Genomic DNA, 7,061 nt, shown 5'->3' with positions numbered 1-7,061 from the left:
TTCTCTTGCGTATATAATTTTTCCCCATAAATGTTATGTATTCAATTTTGATACACAATTGAAACAGATTGCAATCTTTATAGAATATTATTATATAATAACCAGCAGTAACGGACATTTCCACATAATAAGATAGGCACAATGTTCCCGCATTTGTGGACATATCTGTTCATATTTGTTTGCATTGCTTTGGAATATTTTAAATACACGCATTGAAAGTTAAAAATCAACATTTTGTTATGACTGTTCAGTTCTTATTTTTCTGATTTCCCAAATGCCATTTGTACACGATGATTCAGTATCAATGTAGATTAATTCAGTGAAATACACAGCTATTGAAATGTTAAAGGGTAGTCATTACAGATATACAAGCAGGGTTGAAACAGGCCGGTTTCCCTCAAGCGACGAAGATGCAGACTACACGAAAACAATACCGACGTGCAAACGAAACCGTAATTATAGTTATAAATGATAAACGAGGGCAACACGAGGAAAATATACGAGGGCAACACGAAGGCAAGACACGAGGGCAACACGAGGGCAAAACAAGAGGGCAACACGAAAACAAAATACGAGGGTAACACGGAGGCAAAACATGAGGGCAACACGAAGGCAACACACGAGGGTAACACGAAGACAAAATACGAGGGTAACACGAAGGCAAACACGTGGGTAACTCGAGGACAACATGAGGGAAAATACGAGGGCAACACGTGGGCAAAATACGAACAAAAAGATTTGCTTGGAGACCCATGAAAAAAGTACAGCGAGAATAATACCAGATGTTCCGTAAGGATAAGCATCTTCTGCTTCTCCTTTTTTTCCACTAAATGGTCCATAGCCTTATTACCTGGAGTATTCTAAATGTTCTACTTTAACCCAACCGTACTTACCATAAACGATACTCGTACTGGAAGTAATTTTTGCCAATCTGTTTCTGATACGACCCTATATTATAGTAAATCATAACTTGGAATACTTCCCAGAATCTGTTAAGAATGGCCCTTCATTTTGATAGCTTAAATCTCGCCTTAAATACGCAAAACTGTCTATAAAATTCAAACGTTACTGTTCTATTACAATAGCGGTACCAGACTGGGTCAGTTACGTCATACTAGATTGAGCATGGATTGTATCCCACTAGAATTTTTTTTGTATAGAAGAAATCTTGTTGATAGCCCACTGTGTCAATGTGCCAGCAAAACCTAAGAATATTATCAATTCGTTAACGTTTAACACAATCATAACGGAGTGATTTACTCGTTTACGAGAAGGACGCGCGTACAAATGATGAAAATGCTTTATTTTATGTGATCAAAAATATTTATACATTATAAAAATTAATTCCTTTCCAGCTACATGATCCAGTGTTCCACGCCATCTATTTGTCTTCATTCCGTTGACAACTCGTGCCTTTACAAATTGTACAATTACAACTCGTGTAATTACAAATTGAAATTAAAAAAAAAAAAAAAAATACATATCCGCAGCTCATTAGGGCTCCACACTCTAGCTGCTTCAAACGGATGATTTTACAACAATTTGACGTTAGCAGGGTATTATTCCTGCATTGAAAATATTATAAAAGTATTCAGAAGAGATCTTGTGTAAAAAAAAAAAAGGACATGGTCTTTCATTCTCTTCTCATACGATAAAATCACTATTGTAGAGTTTTGTAGAGTTTAGAAGAGCTTATTAAAAGGATGATATACAATCACTCTAATTAAAAATTTAATGCTCCTGGACTTTGTTTTTACACCCTTCTCATACTTTTATACTATATGTGTATTAAAATGTCCACCCAATGGAAAAGTTTTTGTAAATGACACTTTCGCTGTTGGTTGACACCCCTACCTTAAACATTTTTATATAAAAAAAAGGGTTTGTTTTTTTCTCTCTTTCGTTTTTCGGGAAAATATCACCCGTTTTAGATAGTCATCAACATTATCAAAATAAAGAAAAAAAAATATGTATACTGATCTATTTTTGTGCTTGCAGAAATTATTGTCCATTTGCCCCCACACTGGTGAAAAAAAAAATGATAATGGGCTCATTATGAGTGTTTTGTCCAATCATATATGGCTACCATAAAATACCAGCCAATCGTAATTGCTTACCGGTAACACAGAGAAGACAGGGGCAAGACTTGGGGATATTTAGTTCTCTATCCACAGTTCTTGTGCTTCTTATTTTGGATGACTGGAAACATGGGAAGCTAAACACTTCGTCGTCTGCAGTAATCGGAAGAAACACCAGATTATGACGATTGATAATTACGCTCAGTTAAATCAAAGCTACATCTGTTGTACCGGGTTTGGTGATATGATGGTCTGGTTCTGTGACGTCATTAGGGCGATAATGAATAAATACCCATTTCTAATACATTGCATGTGACCCAAGTACATCTCTTCTACGTTTGTATGTGAGCACATGATTTTTCTACGTCTGTCTGTAAGTTAGTACATAGTTTTCTACGTTTGTCTATAAGTTAATACACGGTTTTCTACGTTTGTCTATAAGTTAATACATGGTTTTCTACGTTTGTCTGTAAGTAAGTACATAGTTTTCTACGTTTGTCTGTAAGTTAGTACATGGTTTTCTACGTTTGTCTATAAGTTAATACATGGTTTTCTACGTTTGTCTATAAGTTAATACATGATTTTCTACGTTTGTCTATAAGTTAATACATGGTTTTCTACGTTTGTCTGTAAGTTAGTACATGGTTTTCTACGTTTGTCTATAAGTTAGTACATGGTTTTCTACGTTTGTCTGTAAGTAAGTACATGGTTTTCTACGTTTGTCTATAAGTAAGTACATGGTTTTCTACGTTTGTCTGTAAGTCAGTACATGGTTTTCTACGTTTGTCTGTAAGTCAGTACATGGTTTTCTACGTTTGTCTGTAAGTTAGTACATGGTTTTCTACGTTTGTCTGTAAGTTAGTACATGGTTTTCTACGTTTGTCTGTAAGTCAGTACATGGTTTTCTACGTTTGTCTGTAAGTCAGTACATGGTTTTCTACGTTTGTCTGTAAGTCAGTACATGGTTTTCTACGTTTGTCTGTAAGTAAGTACATGGTTTTCTACGTTTGTCTATAAGTTAATACATGGTTTCCTACGTTTGTCTATAAGTTAATACATGGTTTTCTACGTTTGTCTATAAGTTAATACATGGTTTTCTACGTTTGTCTATAAGTTAATACACGGTTTTCTACGTTTGTCTATAAGTTAATACACGGTTTTCTACGTTTGTCTATAAGTTAATACATGGTTTTCTACGTTTGTCTATAAGTTAATACATGGTTTTCTACGTTTGTCTATAAGTTAATACACGGTTTTCTACGTTTGTCTATAAGTTAATACACGGTTTTCTACGTTTGTCTATAAGTTAATACATGGTTTTCTACGTTTGTCTATAAGTTAATACATGGTTTTCTACGTTTGTATTTAAGTACGTGGTTCTCTATGTTTGTGTGTAAACACACGGATTTCTACATTTGTCTGCAATACATGATTTTCTACAATTGTAAGCAAGAACATGCTTTTCTATGTTTTTCTGTAAGTATATGGGTTTCTATGTTTAAGTATATTGGTTTCTATGTTTGTAAGCATATGGGTTTCTATGTTTGTAAGTATATTGGTTTCTATGTTTGTAAGTATATGGGTTTCTATGTTTGTAAGTATATGGGTTTCTATGTTTGTAAGTATATTGGTTTCTATGTTTGTAAGTATATGGGTTTCTATGTTTGTAAGTATATGGGTTTCTATGTTTGTAAGTATATTGGTTTCTATGTTTGTAAGTGTATGGGTTTCTATGTTTGTAAGTATATGGGTTTCTATGTTTGTAAGTATATTGGTTTCTATGTTTGTAAGTATATGGGTTTCTATGTTTGTAAGTATATGGATTTCTATGTTTGTAAGTATATTGGTTTCTATGTTTGTAAGTATATGGGTTTCTATGTTTGTAAGTATATGGGTTTCTATGTTTGTAAGTATATTGGTTTCTATGTTTGTAAGTGTATGGGTTTCTACGTTTGTCTGTAAGTGTATGGGTTTCTACGTTTGTCTGTATTTTAGTACGTTGCTTTTTACGTTTAGTTTAAATACGTGGTTTTCTACGTTTGTCTGTAAGTACACGGTTTTAAGATAAAATGTGTCAACAATACAGATACAGACTACATTATGTATTTAACTTGTGCTCAATTTTATTGATGATCTCATAAACTAAACAAGATAAAAGGTTACTACTTATATTCACAATACCTTCTTTTAACAATAACAACGTTCAAAAAGTCAGTCACAAACATTTAACTTGTGTGATCCCGTTGTAAATATAATACGAAATGGGTCACGTTCTACACTCATGTTTTTGAGAAATAAACAGAGTTGCTCACACTTCGGCTATTGATTCAGAAAGTGTGACAATTGTTAACATTTTTATATCGAAGAGGCTTGGTGTGAACCACTACTCCTTTACCGACTCCATTTTCTGCTCCAGTATTGATTTACGAATTATTTTGTACACAATTACTTGTCCTTATCTGTTGTATGGCGACGATGAAGTAAAGTTTGCTTACTCTTCCCGAACATAAGGTCTTAGTCTCCTAATTCACAATATCCCATTGATTTATATTCTCCTTGTTCACTGATTAGAATAAGTCATTCAGATTATCAAATAAAAAATAAAATAAAATGAAAAAATAAAAAAAATATTTCTCATTGTTTTGAATGTATTTGTGTTCAAAACAAATAGTTATACTGTGGAACTTGTGTCCTTTTTCAGAAATATGAATATTTTTCTTCAAAGTCAGCGGTTGAACAATTTTCCTTCAAAACGGTCGTCTTGCCATGTCAAGATTTCTTTATACTAAATCATTAAAAGCAAAAGAAACGATACAGAACTGTTATTTAATCTCAATTTTGAGTTTGAATAAGCTCAAAATTGAGTTTAAACAATAGTCTTTTTTAATCTTCGTTAGTCTTTATAGTCTTGTCCTTATTGAATGTGACGACTTGGTAGCTACTTTGTGAGATGTGGAAGTTGTCTTCTTAATGCAATATGCCAATTTTAATCCGAATGGTTTGGAGTTGCTCATCGACAAATAGCGGACAAAAATCACGATTGGAGTTACTTCCCATTGACTGTTGTCATTTTTGTAGTACCAGGTGCTCGTAGAAAGTAAATGCATTCATTGTCATTTCATTTCACCCCATCGGCACTTCTGTTTTCTGTTGTGAAATTATTATTATTTATGATAACATATTTATTATTGTTTTATATTTGGACGTACCAATAGAAAGGCAACCGCAGCTAGATGCGGCTGACTGATGGGTGATCATCGACGCATCTGGAACTCCTTGTTTTTTTTTCTTTCAAAAATATTGAAAAAAAACCCGAAGAGTTCCGGATGATCATCGACGGAGACCCACGGTTGACTGCACTGCGCTACGCTTCACGAGACACTAGTATCTTAGTGCAATGAACCGACATCGGATACGTTCTTATCTAAACATTTAAAGGGTGATATCCTTATTTGGCACATAAAGCTTAACTACCTAAAATAATTATCTCTACAATTTAATATACGGTATAGATTTTAGAAAATAGAGTTGAAAATAGGTCTGTTTAAAGGGACATTCCTTCGTTCGGACATCAGAAACATGCAGAATTTCTATTGATGAAATCTATGTCAGAACGATGATTATATGAGTGTTTTTACGTACATGTTATTAGATTAACGCCGAAATGTACACGAAAAAGGCCTCTCGTATACAAATACCGTGTGTCTTTGCGGTAATTAGTGATACTTCGGGTCGAATTAAGAATTTTCAGGACTTAATAGTACTCGAAGAACATTGGTTTATCTTGAGAGTAAAACTGCCTTATTAATGTAAAGATTATAACTTTTACTACTTTGAAAAAATACATATTTTCCAGTGAGTTTAATTTTGACGACCTAAACTTTATTCAAACGAAGGAATGCCCCTTTAAGCATTAAACTGCCGTCTTTCGAAATTAATTTTCACAGGATTGTAGACATATTGTATAACGCACATTAGCGCGTTATGATTTTTAGCTCGTCTCTTCGAAGAAGAGTGAGAGCTTATGTCGTCACTCCGGCGTCGGCGTCGGTGTCGGCGTCGGCGTTGGTTTTCCAAATGTTAAATTTTTGGTGCAAGTGTTGAAAGGCAAAGTAATTTATGGTAATATGGTCCCTGTGGGGGTCAAACTATCCCCTGCCGGAGTTAAACTAAAAGATTTTTTGGAAAAAACACAGATTTTTGAAAATTTTTGCGTTAAGTTTTTGGTGCAAGTGTTGAAAAATATTAATACATCACTTTATAATTGTACTAGGGTGCTGATAATTGGCAATAGAGTCCCTCTGGGATTAGACTATCCCCTGCCAGAGTAAAACTGAAAGATGTTTTTGGGGAAAAACCAGAATTTTCAAATTTTTGGACTTAGAATATTTCTGCGTTAAGTTTTTGGTGCAAGTGTTGAAAGGTATTAATACATCACTTTATAATTGTACTAGGGTGCTGATAATTGGCAATAGAGTCCCTATGGGGTTAAACTATCCCCTGCCAGAGTAAAACCGAAAGATTTTTTTGGGGAAAAAACCAGAATTTTCAAATTTTTGGACTTAGAATATTTCTGCGTTAAGTTTTTGGTGCAAGTGTTGAAAGGTATTAATACATCACTTTATAATTGTACTAGGGTGCTGATAATTGGCAATAGAGTCCCTATGGAGTAAGACAATCCCTTCCTGGAGTAAAACTTAAAAAAAAAAAATTGATTTTTTCTTTTTAAATCTGTGTTTTTTTTGTTTTTGCTTTTAAATCTTTGGACTTTGTGTTTTAAGTTTATGTTGTGAGTGTTGAAAGCCATAGTAATACATGGTATTAGGTTCCCTGTGGGGGTTAAACTATCCCTTGCCGGAGTTAAACTGAAAGATATTTTGGGGGAATAAATACATTTTTAAAAAATTTGTGCAAATGTTGAAAGCTATTAACACGTCACTTTATGATGTACTAGGGTGCTGATATTAGGTAAAAGAGTCCCTA

This window comes from Pecten maximus, chromosome 16, assembly GCF_902652985.1.
Source record: "Pecten maximus chromosome 16, xPecMax1.1, whole genome shotgun sequence".
Classification (NCBI taxonomy): Eukaryota; Metazoa; Mollusca; class Bivalvia; order Pectinida; family Pectinidae; genus Pecten; species Pecten maximus.
The sequence above is the reverse complement of the archived record's forward strand: the minus strand, read 5'-3'. Positions refer to the sequence as shown.